At 55.2% G+C, this 15,419-nt stretch overlaps 2 protein-coding genes and 3 non-coding genes across 15 annotated transcripts in view; 3 read left to right on the top strand and 2 right to left on the bottom strand.

The window, feature by feature from the left end:
* The window catches only part of LOC102943236 (zinc finger protein 883), a 2,438,435-nt gene that overhangs the window by 480,454 nt on the left and 1,942,562 nt on the right, over window positions 1-15,419 (bottom strand). The gene's annotated exons all lie outside the window — the stretch shown is intronic.
* LOC119564595 (zinc finger protein 883) overlaps window positions 1-15,419 on the top strand; it is a 1,467,279-nt gene that overhangs the window by 391,498 nt on the left and 1,060,362 nt on the right. The window lies entirely within an intron of this gene.
* On the bottom strand, window positions 3,120-3,192 carry TRNAV-GAC. Its single transcript has one exon. It is a non-coding gene; the product is annotated as a tRNA-Val (tRNA).
* TRNAK-UUU lies at window positions 4,470-4,542 on the top strand. The gene has a single exon. It is a non-coding gene; the product is annotated as a tRNA-Lys (tRNA).
* TRNAF-GAA lies at window positions 6,373-6,445 on the top strand. Its single transcript has one exon. It is a non-coding gene; the product is annotated as a tRNA-Phe (tRNA).

Below are 15,419 nucleotides of genomic sequence, written 5' to 3'. Positions count from 1 at the left end.
GCAAACAAGTTTGTAAACCCCCCCAAAAAGAAACTGGCATTTTCTTAGTATCAGCTTTTGATTAACGTCGATGTTTCTCCTTACAGTTTTTCTTTGAATAAACCCCCGCGGCCCCGGTGATTAGTAAAAGAGAACCCTTTTCCTTTGCAATTGCATTATGTCTTGAGGCAGAGAAAGCGTTTCTGGAAGAGAAACCTACCTCCACTCATCGCTCTTTGAAAAACTGGAGCCGAGAGGAGTGGGACTGTGGACTGGCACTGTGATGGGAATCATTGGTGGGGGAGGGGGATATCTAACCCGGTTAAAAATTGGAGACCCCAACACTTCTGCATTCCAGGCACACTTGTTGGGGTCCACGGCTGCACCGGAGAAACGGGCTGATCCGTGGTGGGCATGCTGCTTCATACCTCACTCAGGGTCGGAACTGGTCTGTGCAAGCGAAAAGGACAGAGAGGCCTCCGATTGCAATAATCCCGTGCAGATAAACCAGGCTTGTCCACCCTCTATCCTGGCACAGCAGGGAAGGTTAGATTTGGAAAACGGTCGGATTCATAAACATAAACATAAACATGGCTTCAAAGCGTTGACCAACAGGACGGGCGACCATGGGGGCAGCACCACAAAACCCCACGTCGGAGCAGGAACTCCGGGGCCACAGGCTTAATCCTCCAGTCCCAGCGCAAAATCTTCAGCCGGGCCCTTGTCACGCCCTCCTGCCTCTGCCTGAGTGGCGAGGGAGACCCCACGAGACACGCAGGCTCCACCTTCCTTCCCACCCGCTGCCATGTAGACGGTGCCCAGCTCTTTGCCTGTGGCAGCCCCTGCCAGGGAAGCCTGGCCACGCGGCCCGAGCCTGAGCGGCAGCCACGGTCCCTCCTCCCGCGGCTGGCCGAGCGCGGCGCAATGGGGGCCAAGGCCAGGCTGAGCGGGAAGGCCCCTGCCGGCCAGACCGAGCTGAGCGATATCCTGCGAGCCTCGCTCGCCTGTCCCCACAGCAGCTGCCTGCCTCTCTGGGCAGGAGAAGGGGACAAAGAAGCACCCACGCCTCAGGCCGGGGGATGAGGCACTCCCCTCCCATGGCAGCGCCCTTCGACTTCAGCCCCGCCTGCGAGGAGTGCTGGGGACCTTCCGAGCAGGATTCGGCCTCAGCAGGTCCCTGACCCCAGGGGCCAGGCTCCTGTCTCTCTGCAGGCCCCTGCCAGGCTTGAAGATCCAGGAGAAAAACAAGGGGGCCGGTTGCTGGCAGAGAATGGGGTCCGTCCCTCCACCGCGGACGTCCCGGCCCAGCGTGTTCCGGCTGCAGAACTGGGCGCGGATCCGCTACCGTGGAGAAACAGGCCGCGGCAGATGCAGACACGCTTCCCTTCAACAGCGCAGATGGGGGAGCGGAGGCTGGAGCAGGCCAGGAGCGGATTGACCCTGAAACAAACCACGTAGTGCCACGGAGCCCCCCAGGGACGGGGGACCCCAAACTTCAGGCCAAATCTCATCTCCCAGCCTGCCCCCGAGTCCAGGCCAGCAGTGCAACGGGGCTCAGGCAGGCAGGCTGCCCGCATGCCATGGCCGGTGGCCCCAGGCCAACCCCAGAAGCAGCCATCTGCTGGCACGTCTCTGCTCACCCCTGGCCGGGGTGGGAGGGGAGGCAGCTCTGGGCGCTGCCCCCACCCCAGGGAGGGCACGGAGGCCTCTGCTCCCCTCCCCCCCAGTGGGTGTGCAGGGATGTGCCAGCCGCGCGAAGGTGCCCTCTCTGCCTCCATACTGCTCCCAGAAGTGGCCAGCATGTCCCGGCATCCCCCTGGGGGGGCGGTGTCTCCCAAGCACAGCCCCTGCCATGAGTACCAACTCCACATCTCCCATTGGCCAGAGGAGATGTGGGAACTATGGCCAATGGAAGCTGTGGAGGAAGCGCATGGAGACCCCCCCCTTGGCCCCACCCACCTAGGGGCTGCTGCCGGAGGGTTGTGTGAGCCGGTCGCTTTGGGAGCTGCACTGCCCGGGGTAAGCGCCACCCCCCTGCACCCTAACCCTCTCCCCCAGTGCAGAGCCCACACCCTGCACCCACATTTCCTCCCATAGCCCACACCCCTCAGCCCCTCCCACATCCCAGTCCTCTGCCCCAGCCCAGAACCTGCACCCCACACCCAAACTGCCTCCCATAGCTTTGCTTCTCTTCCTTTCACCCAGAACCGTCCTTCTTCTCCTGGGCTGCAAGTAGCCATCCCTGGGAAGCCAAGCGGCAGGCACAGGATTCTACCTCCCAGCAGCCAACTCGCACCTCCCCAGGCTTTGGCAGAACTGAACGGTGGAGGTCTACTAACCCCACTTTCGCCGCACTGAGGTGCTTAGCTTCTGCCCTGCCTTCCTCAGCCTGACTTTCCTCTTTTGCCCCATCTCTGCCTCACTTCCTCCTTTGGCAAGTCCAGCAAAGAGGCCATCAGGAAGAGCCGGCCTCCACTGGCCAACCTCCAAGGGGAGAGGAGGCCAAGCCACAAGGCTCCACAAGGTGACCGGCCTAGATCCTCTAGCTTTCCCCTGCTGATGCCAAAGGGCTTTCTCAGCTCATTTCACCACCCTCTGTCCTGCAGGGGTTGGGGTTATCCCAAGGATAGGCCAGTGGCAGAAGTAGGAGCACCTTGCTGGACAGCTAGGAAAAGTAAGCCCTCATGTTTCTCCCTGGTTTTAAACCAGGGACCTTTTGTGGGTTAGGCAAACGTGATAACCACTACACTACAGAAACTCTGTCCCAGGGCTCTGCCCCTCCCTTCAAATTCCATCCACTTGGCTGGCGCTCGTCCTGGCACACACCGATGGGCGAACGTGGAGAAAGTGGTGGCAGCCCTTCCATAGGTCAGCCGATGGAGCAAAGGACTGGAGCCGGTGCTCAGGAAGTCATCCTTACTTCACCCTTGTGACTCCAGCTTGAAGGAGAGCTTCTTTTTCTTTCCCTTGCTGAGAAAGAGGAAGAGAAGAAAGAAAGCTCAGGCGGGCCAACTCGGTGCACAAGCCCCCGCTGTCTTTTCCCGCTGGGGAGCCCAAAATGAGGGATCCCGTGGTGGGTAGAGGTACTACTGCACTCCAAGGAAACAGCCCACCCCTGCACACAAAGGGACCAAAGAGCACGCCAAAGCCTGGGATTGAACCAGGGACCTCTAGATCGTCAGTCTAACGCTCGCCTGAATGAGCTACTTTGGCACCTACAGGGCACTTTTGTTGGCCTGCTGCTTCTCTGTCCAGGCTGTTTTTGTCAGCCATGGCACACAAAACGGACGTCCTACTGAGCAGCCCACAAAGGCAAGATGAATTTTTGCCTGCCTTGCTTAGCTTGACGTGCTTCCTCACCCCATTCCCGCCTTAGTTCCTGGGTTACCTGGTGGCTGAAGGCGACTGGGGCCCAGCGGCACGGGGAGGAAGTTCGGCAGCTAGACCCCCGCAGCAAGAGTCCTGCTGCCACTTGCCGCCCCACCCTGTTCTCCCAGCTTCACCTACTGGCTGCCAGGGACTTGGGCCCACTAGCGTAGCGGAAGGAGACAGACAGAGCCACCCTTGTCTTGATGCTCAGGCTCATTAAAACATATCTTTGATTGGCGATGGCTAATGAGAGACTGACGTCACTTGCTATTTTATCACTTGAAAATGAGATTGGCCAGTCCTTGGATCTCTCTAAAGCTACGTTTCAGTTCACGAGGGCAAAGGCGAGGAAAAAGACCTTTGAACTCAAGCACTAGGATTAACATTCAAACCCTGGGTCTTACAGTAACTATTTAATACTGGTGCACCCTGTGTTGGTGACAGTTCAATTTCTAGATGTTAGTACCTTTCAGTTACTGTGAAAATTAAAAAGTTTCTATGGGCTTAGAGGAAATGTTTGTTTTTTTTTTTTAATTTGCTATAAATGGCACGAATAAATACAGATTTACAGATCCTAGCCTGCAAATTTATCATCTTATATGATAGAGAAAATCGTGCATCCAAATTGTGCATGAAAACCATGAAATGAGCTACAAATGCAATAAAAAATAAGCTATTCAAAGTCTAAGATGGGGGGGGGCAGCGAAGAAGCGTCTTGCCTGGGGTGCCATTTGGTCTAGAGGAGGCCCTGTCAGGGAGAGCAGGCGTTAGTTTCCCATGTCTATTTTCAGGCTGTAATCTGTGGGCACCCTGCTCTGTGGGAGGGATCCCAGGAGCCCAGACTCAGGCCTGGAGCAGGCCCCTGAGTTAGGGGGTGGCTGCGTGGTTTACAGCGCTCTGATGTCTGAGACCATCTGTCCTTCCCAAAGCCTCAGATCCTGGATCCGATATTTAACTAAAAAAATAAAAAAAATAAAAAGGCCTCAGGTGCGCTGCACGGAGGTGCAGGTTGGGGCTAGGATTGGTAAGAGAGTGAGAGTAGCAGGTTTTCTGTATTGTTTCTGCTCTCTTTTTCTTGACTAGTTTCTCTCCTGCAGCAGACTGGCCTGATTTGCATGTGAGCCTGGCTAGCTCAGTTGGTAGAGCATCAGACTTTTAATCTGAGGGTCCAGGGTTCAAGTCCCTGGTCAGGCAGAAAGGGACCCTCTCCCCTTGTGCTATCCCCACAAGAACTTCAGAAGGCTTCTTTTGATGACCCTCCTTGACTTTTCTTTTTCAGGACTTGGCCTTTCCTAGGAAGGGCCCTTTACTCCCTGGGACTGAAGGAGCAACTTCCTCACATGCCCCCTGGACTCGCAGTCTGGAGAAAGAAAGGCCTCTGGGCCTGCAGCGAAGCGCTCTGTGCTGACTTGTTGAGCAAATGCGGGGCTGGCCAGAGTGGCATGTTCCCACAGGGTCCTCCCTGCCAGAAAAAATTGTCCCCATAGAGTGCTCCCTCCTGGAAGTCAACAGAGTTTGAGGAGTCACCTGCCGGTCCCGTGGTGTAAGGGCCAGCGCTCCTGCAATATAAGTTCAAGTCTCAGTGGGACTTTGGGGTCCTTTGGTTGCCAGCTGACCCTCTTATGATTTCTAAAGCTTCATCTTGCTCTCTCTCAAATGACATGGGAGCCTGTCTTTTGCCCACTAGCTGTTGTGACTTGAGCGCAAGAGGGGACGTTTGATCCAGAAGGCTGGCCGTGCCTGGAGTCCTGTAGGTAGGGATGCGAGCTGCGTTTCCTCTCAGTCCAGAAGCTGGGCAGAAGTCAGGCCTAGGAGGCAGCCCTATTGGTTGACCTACTGGCCCAAAGTCACTTGGGCGGCGTTGGTGTTCCCCAGGAATGCTGAAGGGAGGGAGAGTTAATACTCCTCCCTGTCGGTCAGGGCGGAAGAGGAGGGCCGCAAGAGGGGGCAGGCTGATGAGCCGGGCCTTCTCGCATTCGGTCAGCGATGAGGTGGGGAACGCGAACTGGGAGAAGCAGTTGCTGGCCTGTGAGGAACGGCTTGGCTGGTGGCGTACGTGGACCCTGTCATTAGCCTACAGGGTTGTCATGCTCAAGGCCTATCTTTTGGCAGCGGGGAATTTCCTCAGCCATGTGTTTCCCCCTGCTCCACGAGCGCGGCTGAGACCGAACACGGTGGCCTTCCACTTCCTGTGGGGCAATAGGATGTCCCTACCTAGTCAGGAGAAGCGTGGCTTTTCTGACGTATTAGAAGAGGGGTTGGGCCTGGCGGGCTTTGAAGCCTTTTACAGCTCTCCTTTTTTGGTTTTCAATTTTCAGCGGCCTGCTGAGCTGGAGGGCAGGTCAGGACCCAGGGGAATGGCGGGGTAACCACAAAGAACGCAACTGACTCTTCGGATATGGCTGTATTTTTTTTTTACCCCACTGGATGCAGCACCGGATATGGGATCGACGATGGTGGTGGAAGGGGGAGGAGATTAGGAAGACCCCCCCCCAGTGTTCATCCACTCCCACCTTACGTCCTACAGGATTTTCAGTGGGTGGCCAGGTGGAAGGTGCTTGCAGGATGGCTTCAGCCGCAACAGTGGCCGCCCTCAGAGCAGCGGCAGCCACGGCAGCGAGGCCGCCCCCTTCAGCTCAGTCCGAATGGAGGTCAATGTACCACTGGGTGAGACAGGCCAATTTCAGGGAGCTTCCTCTGAAGGTGAGCAACCGTCCCCAGAACTTACTGCCAGGAGCTTTAAAGTATTTGCAAATGTGCACGGCCGGCATGTGCAAAGGAAAGGCTGCCCAGGGGCGCTGTGCCAGGCTCTGGCCCCGCTTGAGACAATGGACAACCTTCAGCCACCAGGTAACCCAGGAACTAAGGCAGGAATGGGGGGAGGAAGCAAGTCAAGCTGAGCAAGGCAGGCAAAAATTCATCTTGCCTTCGTGGGCCGCTCGCAATGATGCCCTTTTTGTGTGCCATGGCTGACAAAAATGTCCCAGACAGAGAAGCAGCAGGCCAAAAAAGCATCCTTCAGGTGCTGAAGTAGCTCAGTTGGGAGAGTGTTAGACTGAAGATCTAGAAGTCCCTGGTTCAATCCCAGGCTTTGGCATGCTGTCTGTGTGCAGGGGGTGGCTGCTTTCTGCAAGCACAGCGGTGCTTTTACCAGCCATGAGTCCCTCATTTCGAGCTCCCAGGCAGGAAAAGACAGTGTGGACTTGTGCACCGAGTTGGCCCACTTGAGCTTTCTTTCTTCTCTTGCTCTTTCTCAGCAAGGAGAAGAAAAAGAAGCCCTCCTTCAAACTGGAGTCAGAAGAGTGACGTAAGGATGACTTCCTGAGTGCCAGCTACAGTCCTTTGCTCTACCAGCTGACCTATCGAAAGGCTGCCACCACTGTCTCCAGGTTCACCCATTGGTGTGTTCAGAATGGAGAGGGGTAACTAGTGGTGGTCCCCAAGGGTCACGCCTAGGACCAATCCTATTCAACTTATTCATAAATGATCTGGAGAAAGGGGTAAACAGCGAGGTGGCAAAGTTTGCAGATGCTACTAAACTGCTCAAGATAGTTAAGACCAACGCAGGCTGTGAAGAACTTCAAAGAGATCTCACAAAACTAAGTGATTGGGCAACAAAATGGCAAATGAAATTTAATGTGGATAAATGTAAAGTAATGCACATTGGGAAAAATAATCCCAATTACACATACAATATGATGGGGGCTAATTTAGCTACAACTAATCAGGAGAAAGATCTTGGCATCATCTTGGATAGTTCTCTGAAGACGTCCAGGCAGTGAGCAGCGGCAGTCAAAAAAGCAAACGGGATGTTAGGAATCATTAAGAAAGGGATATAGAATAAGATGGAGAATAGCTAATTGCCCTTATAGAAATCCATGGTACGCCCACATCTTGAATCCTGCGTACAGATGTGGTCTCCTCATTTTAAAAAAGATAGACTGGCATTAGAAGATTCAGAGAAGGGCAACTAAAATGATGAGGGGTTTGGAACGGGTCCCATATGAGGAGAGATTAAAGAGGCTAGGACTTTCCAGCCTGGAAAAGAGGAGACTAAGGGGGGATATGATAGAGGTCTATAAACTCATGAGTGGTGTGGAGAAAGTGAATAAGGAAAAGTTATTTACTTGTTCCCATAACAGAAGAACTAGGGGCCACCAAATGAAATTCATGGTCAGCAGGTTTAAAATAAATAAAAGGAAGTTCTTCTTCACACAGCGCACAGTCAACCTGTGGAACTCCTTGCCTGAGGAGGTTGTGAAGGCTAGGACTATAACAGGGTTTAAACTAGATAAATTCATGGAGGTTAAGTCCATTAATGGCTATTAGCCAGGATGGGTAAGGAATGGTGTCCCTAGCCTCTCTCTATCAGAGGGTGGAGATGGATGGCAGGAGAGAGATCACTAGATCATTACCTGTTAGGGTCACTCCCTCTGGGGCACCTGGCATTGGCCACTGTCGGTAGACAGGATAGTGGGCTGGATGGACCTTTGGTCTGACCCAGTCTGGCCGTTCTTATGAAGAGAGGGGCAGAGCACTGTGTCAGAGTCTCTGTAGTGCAGTGGTTATCACGTTTGCCCAACATGCAAAAGGCCCCCGTTTCGAAACATGACGGGTTACTTTTCCTAGCTGTCCAGCAAGGCGCTCCTACTTCTGCCACTGGCCTGTCCCTGCGATAACCCCAACCCCTGCCGGACAGAGGGTGGTGAAATGAGCTGAGAAGAAGCCTTTACATCAGCAGGGGAAAGTTGGAGGATCCAGGCCAGTGACCTTTTGAAGCCTTGTGGCTTGGCCTCCTCTGCCCTTGGAGGTTGGCCTATGGAGGCCGGCTCTTCCTGATGGCCTCCTTTGCGTGACTTGCCAAAGGAGGAAGTGAGGCAGGGATGGGGCAAAAGAGGAAAGTCACGCTGAGGAAGGCAGGGCAGAAGCTAAGCACCTCAGTGCGGCGAAGTGGGGTTAGTAGACCTCCACCGTTCGTTCTGCCAAAGCCTGGGGAGGTGGAGTTGGCTGCTGGGAGGTAGAATCCTGTGCCTGCCGCTTGGCTTCCCAGGGACGTCTACTTGCAGCCCAGGAGAAGAAGGACGGTTCTGGGTGAAAGGAAGACAAGCAAAGCTATGGGAGGCAGTTTGGGTGTGGGGTGCAGGTTCTGGGCTGGGGCAGAGGACTGGGGTGTGGGAGGGGCTGAGGGGTGTGGGCTATGGGAGGAAATGTGGGTGCAGGGTGTGGGCTCTGCACTGGGGGAGAGGGTTAGGGTGCAGGAGGGGTGGCGCTTACCCCGGGCAGTGCAGCTCCCAAAGCGACCGGCTCACACAACCCTCCGGCAGCAGCCCCTAGGTGGGTGGGGCCAAGGGGGAGGTCTCCATAAGCTTCCTCCACGGCTCCCATTGGCCACAGTTCCCACATCTCCTCTGGCCAATGGGAGATGCGGAGTTGGTGCTCATGGCAGGGGCCGTGCTGGGAGACACCGCCCCCCCAGGGGATGCCGGGACATGCTGGCCACTTCTGGGAGCAGTATGGAGGCAGAGAGGGCACCTTCGCGCGGCTGGCACATCCCTGCACACCCACTGGGGGGAGGGGAGCAGAGGCCTCCGTGCCCTCCCTGGGGTGGGGGCAGCGCCCAGAGCTGCCTCCCCTCCCACCCCGGCCAGGGGTGAGCAGAGACGTGCCAGCAGATGGCTGCTTCTGGGGTTGGCCTGGGGCCACCGGCCATGGCATGCGGGCAGCCTGCCTGCCTGAGCCCCGTTGCACTGCTGGCCTGGACTCGGGGGCAGGCTGGGAGATGAGATTTGGCCTGAAGTTTGGGGTCCCCCGTCCCTGGGGGGCCCCATGGCACTACGTGGTTTGTTTCAGGGTCAATCCGCTCCTGGCCTGCTCCAGCCTCCGCTCCCCCATCTGCGCTGTTGAAGGGAAGCTTGTCTGCATCTGCCGCGGCCTGTTTCTCCGCGGTAACGGATCCGCGCCCAGTTCTGCAGCCGTAACACGCTGGGCCGGGACGTCCGCGGTGGAGGGACGGACCCCATTCTCTGCCAGCAACCGGCCCCCTTGTTTTTCTCCTGGATCTTCAAGCCTGGCAGGGGCCTGCAGAGAGACAGGAGCCTGGCCCCTGGGGTCAGGGACCTGCTGAGGCCGAATCCTGCTCGGAAGGTCCCCAGCACTCCTCGCAGGCGGGGCTGAAGTCGAAGGGCGCTGCCATGGGAGGGGAGTGCCTCATCCCCCGGCCTGAGGCGTGGCTGCTTCTTTGTCCCCTTCTCCTGCCCAGAGAGGCAGGCAGCTGCTGTGGGGACAGGCGAGCGAGGCTCGCAGGATATCGCTCAGCTCGGTCTGGCCGGCAGGGGCCTTCCCGCTCAGCCTGGCCTTGGCCCCCATTGCGCCGCGCTCGGCCAGCCGCGGGAGGAGGGACCGTGGCTGCTGCTCAGGCTCGGGCCGCGTGGCCAGGCTTCCCTGGCAGGGGCTGCCACAGGCAAAGAGCTGGGCACCGTCTACATGGCAGCGGGTGGGAAGGAAGGTGGAGCCTGCGCGTCTCGTGGGGTCTCCCTCGCCACTCAGGCAGAGGCAGGAGGGGCGCGACAAGGGCCCGGCTGAAGATTTTGCGCTGGGACTGGAGGATTTAGCCTGTGGCCCCGGAGTTCCTGCTCCGACGTGGGGTTTTGTGGTGCTGCCCCCATGGTGGCCCGTCCTCTAGGTCAGCACTTTGAAGCCAAGGGGACCGGCCTGGAGGCAGCAAAAGGGGACATTTGCGGTAGCCAGCCGTTCTCAAGGAGCATCCGACATGGACGCCGAGAGGGCCGTTCCCCCTCTGGGCGTGTCCCAGCTTTGTTTGGGTTTGTCAGCATGAAGAGGGGTTTGTTTATGAATCTGACCGTTTTCCAAATCTAACCTTCCCTGCTGTGCCAGGATAGAGGGTGGACAAGCCTGGTTTATCTGCACGGGATTATTGCAATCGGAGGCCTCTCTGTCCTTTTCGCTTGCACAGACCAGTTCCGACCCTGAGTGAGGTATGAAGCAGCATGCCCACCACGGATCAGCCCCTTTCTCCGGTGCAGCCGTGGACCCCAACAAGTGTGCCTGGAATGCAGAAGTGTTGGGGTCTCCAATTTTTAACTGGGTTAGAAATCCCCCTCCCCCACCAATGATTCCCATCACAGTGCCAGTCCACAGACCCACTCCTCTCGGCTCCAGTTTTTCAAAGAGCGATGAGTGGAGGTAGGTTTCTCTTCCAGAAATGCTTTCTCCGCCTCAAGACATAATGCCAAAAAGGGTTCTCTTTTACTAATCACCGGGGCTGGGGGGGTTTATTCAAAGAAAAACTGTAAGGAGAAACATCGACGTTAATCAAAAGCTGATACTAAGAAAATGCCAGTTTCTTTTGTGGGGGGTTTACAAACTTGTTTGCACCTTTCTTACATACTAAAATATAGCTAGAAGTATGTTAGAGCCAAAATGTCCAAAATATGACAGGATATAGTATGTCTGGTTTTGCCGCAAAATGTTAAAACTAACCAATTTCAACAGGTTTCTCTTGTTGCCGCCAAGCAGAACCGAACATAAAAGCTTAATACCCTCAATGTGTTTGCATAGACCTGCCTTTCCACTTCATTTGGGTTTCATTTTATTCTATTTTCGTTTGTTATGTTACGTGAAAAAGACATGGTGGTGGCTGAAGCTCGTGCTTTCAGACAGTTAACAAAAGTGGAATTGGTGTCACAGGGAAAGGAAGAACCTTGGGTCAATCGTCTGTAACGAACTCATTTGCTGAAACAGAGAACTCAGCAGGGGAGAGCCACGCACCTTCTCACAGAGGATTGTTGTGGGTACCGATTTTAGCAGTTAAGCCCTATATTTCATATAAATAATTAGTAACATGTAAGCCCTGTGCCTAATCGGGAGCTCTCTCTTTAAGAGACCCGTTGGTGGGAGGTAGGAGTGATCTGGTCTGGGTCATTGTTGCTAGGCAGATTAAGCACTCCCCATCTAGAAGCTTCCGGAAGTGGGTTGGGTAGGTTTGGGTCTGCACCAATGGGTTCCCTGGTGCTGGAATCAGACGACAGGAGGGCGAGCAGTCAGGGCAGCTGCTTTGCCCTGTGTGAGCTGGGAGAAGCTGAGCCCAGGAGCAGAAAGCAGGCTGCCGTCCCTAACTCTGACGCATTTTGCAGCAGGTTAGTGATCCTGTTAACCCTCGAACAGGGAAGCCTGGGCAATGCTAATTATAGCAATTAAGGGGAAATTGGGAGGGAAAAATAACTTCAATTTAACTGGTTTCAGAGTCCCAGCCGTGTTCGTCTGTATTCGTAAAAACAAAAGGAGGACTTGTGGCACCTTAGGGACTAACCAATTTATTTGAGCATAAGCTTTCGTGAGCTCCAGCTCACTTCATCGGATGCATGCAGTGGAAAATACAGTGGGGAGATTTATATACACAGAGAACATGAAACAATGGGGGTTACCATACACACTGTAACCAGAGTGATCAGGTTAGGTGAGCTATTACCAGCAGGAGAGAAAAAAACCTTTTGTAGTGATAATCAAGGTGGGCCATTTCCAGTAGTTGACAAGAATGTGTGAGGAACAGTAGGAGGGGGGAATAAACATGGGGAAATAGTTTTACGTTGTGTAATGACCCATCCACTCCCAGTCTTTTTTCAAGCCTAAGTTAATTGTATCCGGTTTGCAAATTAATTCCAATTCAGCCGTCTCTCGTTGGAGTCTGTTTTTGAAGTTTTTTTATTGAAGAATTGCCACTTTTAGGTCTCTAATCGAGTGACCAGAGAGATTGAAGTGTTCTCTGACTGGTTTTTGAATGTTATCATTCTTGACGTCTGATTTGTGTCCATTTATTCTTTTACGGAGAGATTGTCCGGTTTGGCCAATGTACATGGCAGAGGGGCATTGCTGGCATATATCACATTGGTGGATGTGCAGGTGAACAAGCCTCTGACAGTGTGGCTGATGTGATTAGGCCCTAGGATGGTGTCCCCTGAATAGATATGTGGGCACAGTTGGCAACGGGCTTTGTGCAAGGATAGGTTCCTGAGTCAGTGTTTTTGTTGTGTGGTGTGTGGTTGCTGGTGAGTATTTGCTTCAGGTTGGGGGGCTGTCTGTAGGCAAGTACTGGCCTGTCTCCCAAGATCTGTGAGACTGATGGGTCGTCCTTCAGAATAGGTTGTAGATGCTTGATGATGGGTTGGAGAGGTTTTAGTTGGGGGCTGAAGGTGACGGCTAGTGGCGTTCTGTTATTTTCTTTGTTGGGCCTCTCCTGTAGTAGGTGACTTCTGGGTACTCTTCTGGCTCTGTCAATCTCGCTCACCTGCACATCTACGAATGTGGTATGTGCCAGCAAATTTGTTCGTCTCTAAGGTGCCACAAGTCCTCCTTTTCTTTCTGTTGTAACTGCATGCTTTGAATGTTGTTTTGGTTGTAGCCAGACTGTTCTGACAGTGAACTCGAAGTGTCAGACTGGTCTCCTGGTAGTTGTCAGAGTCTAGGTTAGTCTCTAAGGTGCCATGTCTGCTGAGGTGGGCAGGCATCCTGGAGTCCTTTCTAGAAGAGAACTGGGAACTGAGTTGGGAAAACCAATTTGAAAACCGCAAGCTCAGGTTAAGACTCATTTATTGATAATATTCAATAATCCTTCAATTCCAGTGCCACAGTGAATACAATTGCTTCAGTCTGATAAGTTTCCCAAAGGGAAAACTTCACTTCTCTCCAAAGGGAGTTGTGAGAAAGGAGTTTTTCGAGTCCAAGAAAGACAAGGCAGGTGAGGGTAAGAGCTTGTAGAGGACCAACCTCTGTTGGTAAAAGAGAAAAGCTTTGGAGCTAACCCAGAACACTTCTTCAGTTCTGTAGAGCCCGAAAGGTCATCTCTTCCATAAACAGCAGTTGGAACGTAAGAGCAGAGATACTGAATCAGAGCAGTTCACGCAGCCCCCTATCCTGTCTCCCGACAGTGGCCAATGCCAAGCACCCCACAGGAGACACCCAGGAGTAGGGGCTGCATTTCTGTACCAAACAGTCACTTGAAGGAGGCAGACAAAGGCCTTTAAGATGAGGCATCCACCACTGTCAAAACATCATCTCCCTCCTGCAGGCGACTGACGGCCTGAATTTGTTCCTTGTCCTCCTGGAGTCTTGTCTGGAATCAGCACTATCCAGTCCCTCTGTGTGTAGCAGGAAGAAACACAAACCTTGTCTGAAAAACAAGCTGTCTTTTATTCCTGAGCACTGGATCTTCCTCTTTGTTGTTTCCGGGTCTGGAACTGGTTTAACTGCAGTCACATTGTGTTCGGATTCCAGCTGTGGGAGATGTTTGTCTGATGTTTCTGCACGATGGGGAAATAAAATCTTGAGTCTGGTTTTTTTTTATTCCTGCAGATTCCTTTGCTGTTCCAACGATAAGGACATGAACAAAAGGGAGGCGAAATAAAAATAAACCCCAGATTGCAACACAGTTAGGGAAGGAGAAGATCAGGATTGAGCCAAACGCTTCCAAATAAAAATTGATCCTAAAAATTGAGGAGGGGGGAAGAGATCAGGCACGTGTGGATCCCCTTGATCGTTGAACTCGGATTGCTAGAAACAAAGTTCAGGCTTTTACATTGCCGAAAAGGAGTTGGGACACCTGCTCTGCTTCAATTATTTGTTCTCTGCCTCTGTCTCTCTCTCCACCCTGCCCTTTCTTTTGTCCCGTGTCTCTGCCTGTCTCCTCCTGCTCCCTCCACCCCTGCCCTTTCCCAGGAGCTCTCAGTCTGCAGCAGAGGTCTCCACACTTTTGATGCTCAGGATCACTTTTTGAATTGAAGGCCAACCCAGGATCTACCCCACCCCTTCCCCCATAGACCTGCCCCGCTCCCCCCTTTGCTCGCTCTCCCCCACCCTCACTCATTTTCACCGGGCTAGGGCAGGGGGTTGGGGGAAGGGACCAACGCCCTCCTGTGGCTCTGTGCGCTGCCCCTCTCTGCCAGCACCACCCCCTCAGCTCCCATTGGCCACGGGTCCCCATTCCCAGCCAATGGGAGCTGCGGGGGCAGCGCTTACAGGCAGGAGCAGCACGCCGAGACCCCTGCCCTCCCCGCCCCACAAGGCCGCAGGGCTGTGCTGGCCGCTTCTGGGAGCAGTGCGGGGCCGGGGTAGGCAGGGAGCCTGCCTTAGCAGCAGCCCCGCTCGACCACCAGCGATTGCGGTCGACCGCTTGGCGACCACTCGACAGCACCCAGGGAAAGCCAGAGCTTCCCTGTTCCACAGACGGCCCATGACCCCGGGTCCGGGGACACGTGACCGAGGCCACAACCAGTCACCAAAACCAAATGGCCCTTTACGGGGAAACACCTCTGCCTCCTGCCCAACTTACCCCCCACTAAAAAGGGGAGACCCAGTGCTGCCTGAGGGGCCTCACAAGGGAAATGTCAACCCCCCCCCACCTCCGAACTCCAGTGTCACCCCCGTGGCACCAGCACAGAGGGAGCCCAGGGAGATGGGATCAGGGGCATCCCTACCGTCTAGGGTGCCCTACGCAGCCCAAACACCTGCTCCCCTGCCCTAGGGAGGGTCTGGGCTGCGCGAGAGCCCTGCGGGGCCAGAGAGGAAGGAGGTGTGGTGGGCCACATTGGGGGGCCTCACGGGGCCCAGAGCAGCCCGGGGGACGAGCGAGGGCCTGGCAGCGGCCGCAGGACGCGGAGCGACCCAGCCCCATCCCCAGCCCACTCCGGTCCCCCTACCCCAGCCGGGTCCCTTGCGGGAGGGGGAAGGACTGCCCCCGCACTCCCCAGCCGCGGGAAGCGGAGGGGGGCGGCTGGCAGAGGGCACAGGGGAGTGGGCTGGGGCCGGGTTGCTCCACGTCCCACCATTGCTGGTGACTGCGGGGTCCGGCCCGACCCCTGCTGCCGGGGCAGGCCCCCTGCCCGTCCTCCGGGCTGCGTCCGTGGCTGGGGGAAGAGGCTTGGCGGGGGACAGGTTGGATGGGGGTGGGTCAGGGGCAGAGGACGACGAGGCAGGGTGGATGGTGTTGTCTCGGGCTCCACGCCCCCCTCGGGACAGCCCTGCCCCAGGCAGTGGGTGCAGCCCACGGGCCGGGGGGC

The sequence above is a fragment of the Chelonia mydas genome, chromosome 28 (assembly GCF_015237465.2).
Source record: "Chelonia mydas isolate rCheMyd1 chromosome 28, rCheMyd1.pri.v2, whole genome shotgun sequence".
Classification (NCBI taxonomy): domain Eukaryota; kingdom Metazoa; phylum Chordata; order Testudines; family Cheloniidae; genus Chelonia; species Chelonia mydas.
The sequence above is the reverse complement of the archived record's forward strand: the minus strand, read 5'-3'. Positions and strand labels throughout refer to the sequence as shown.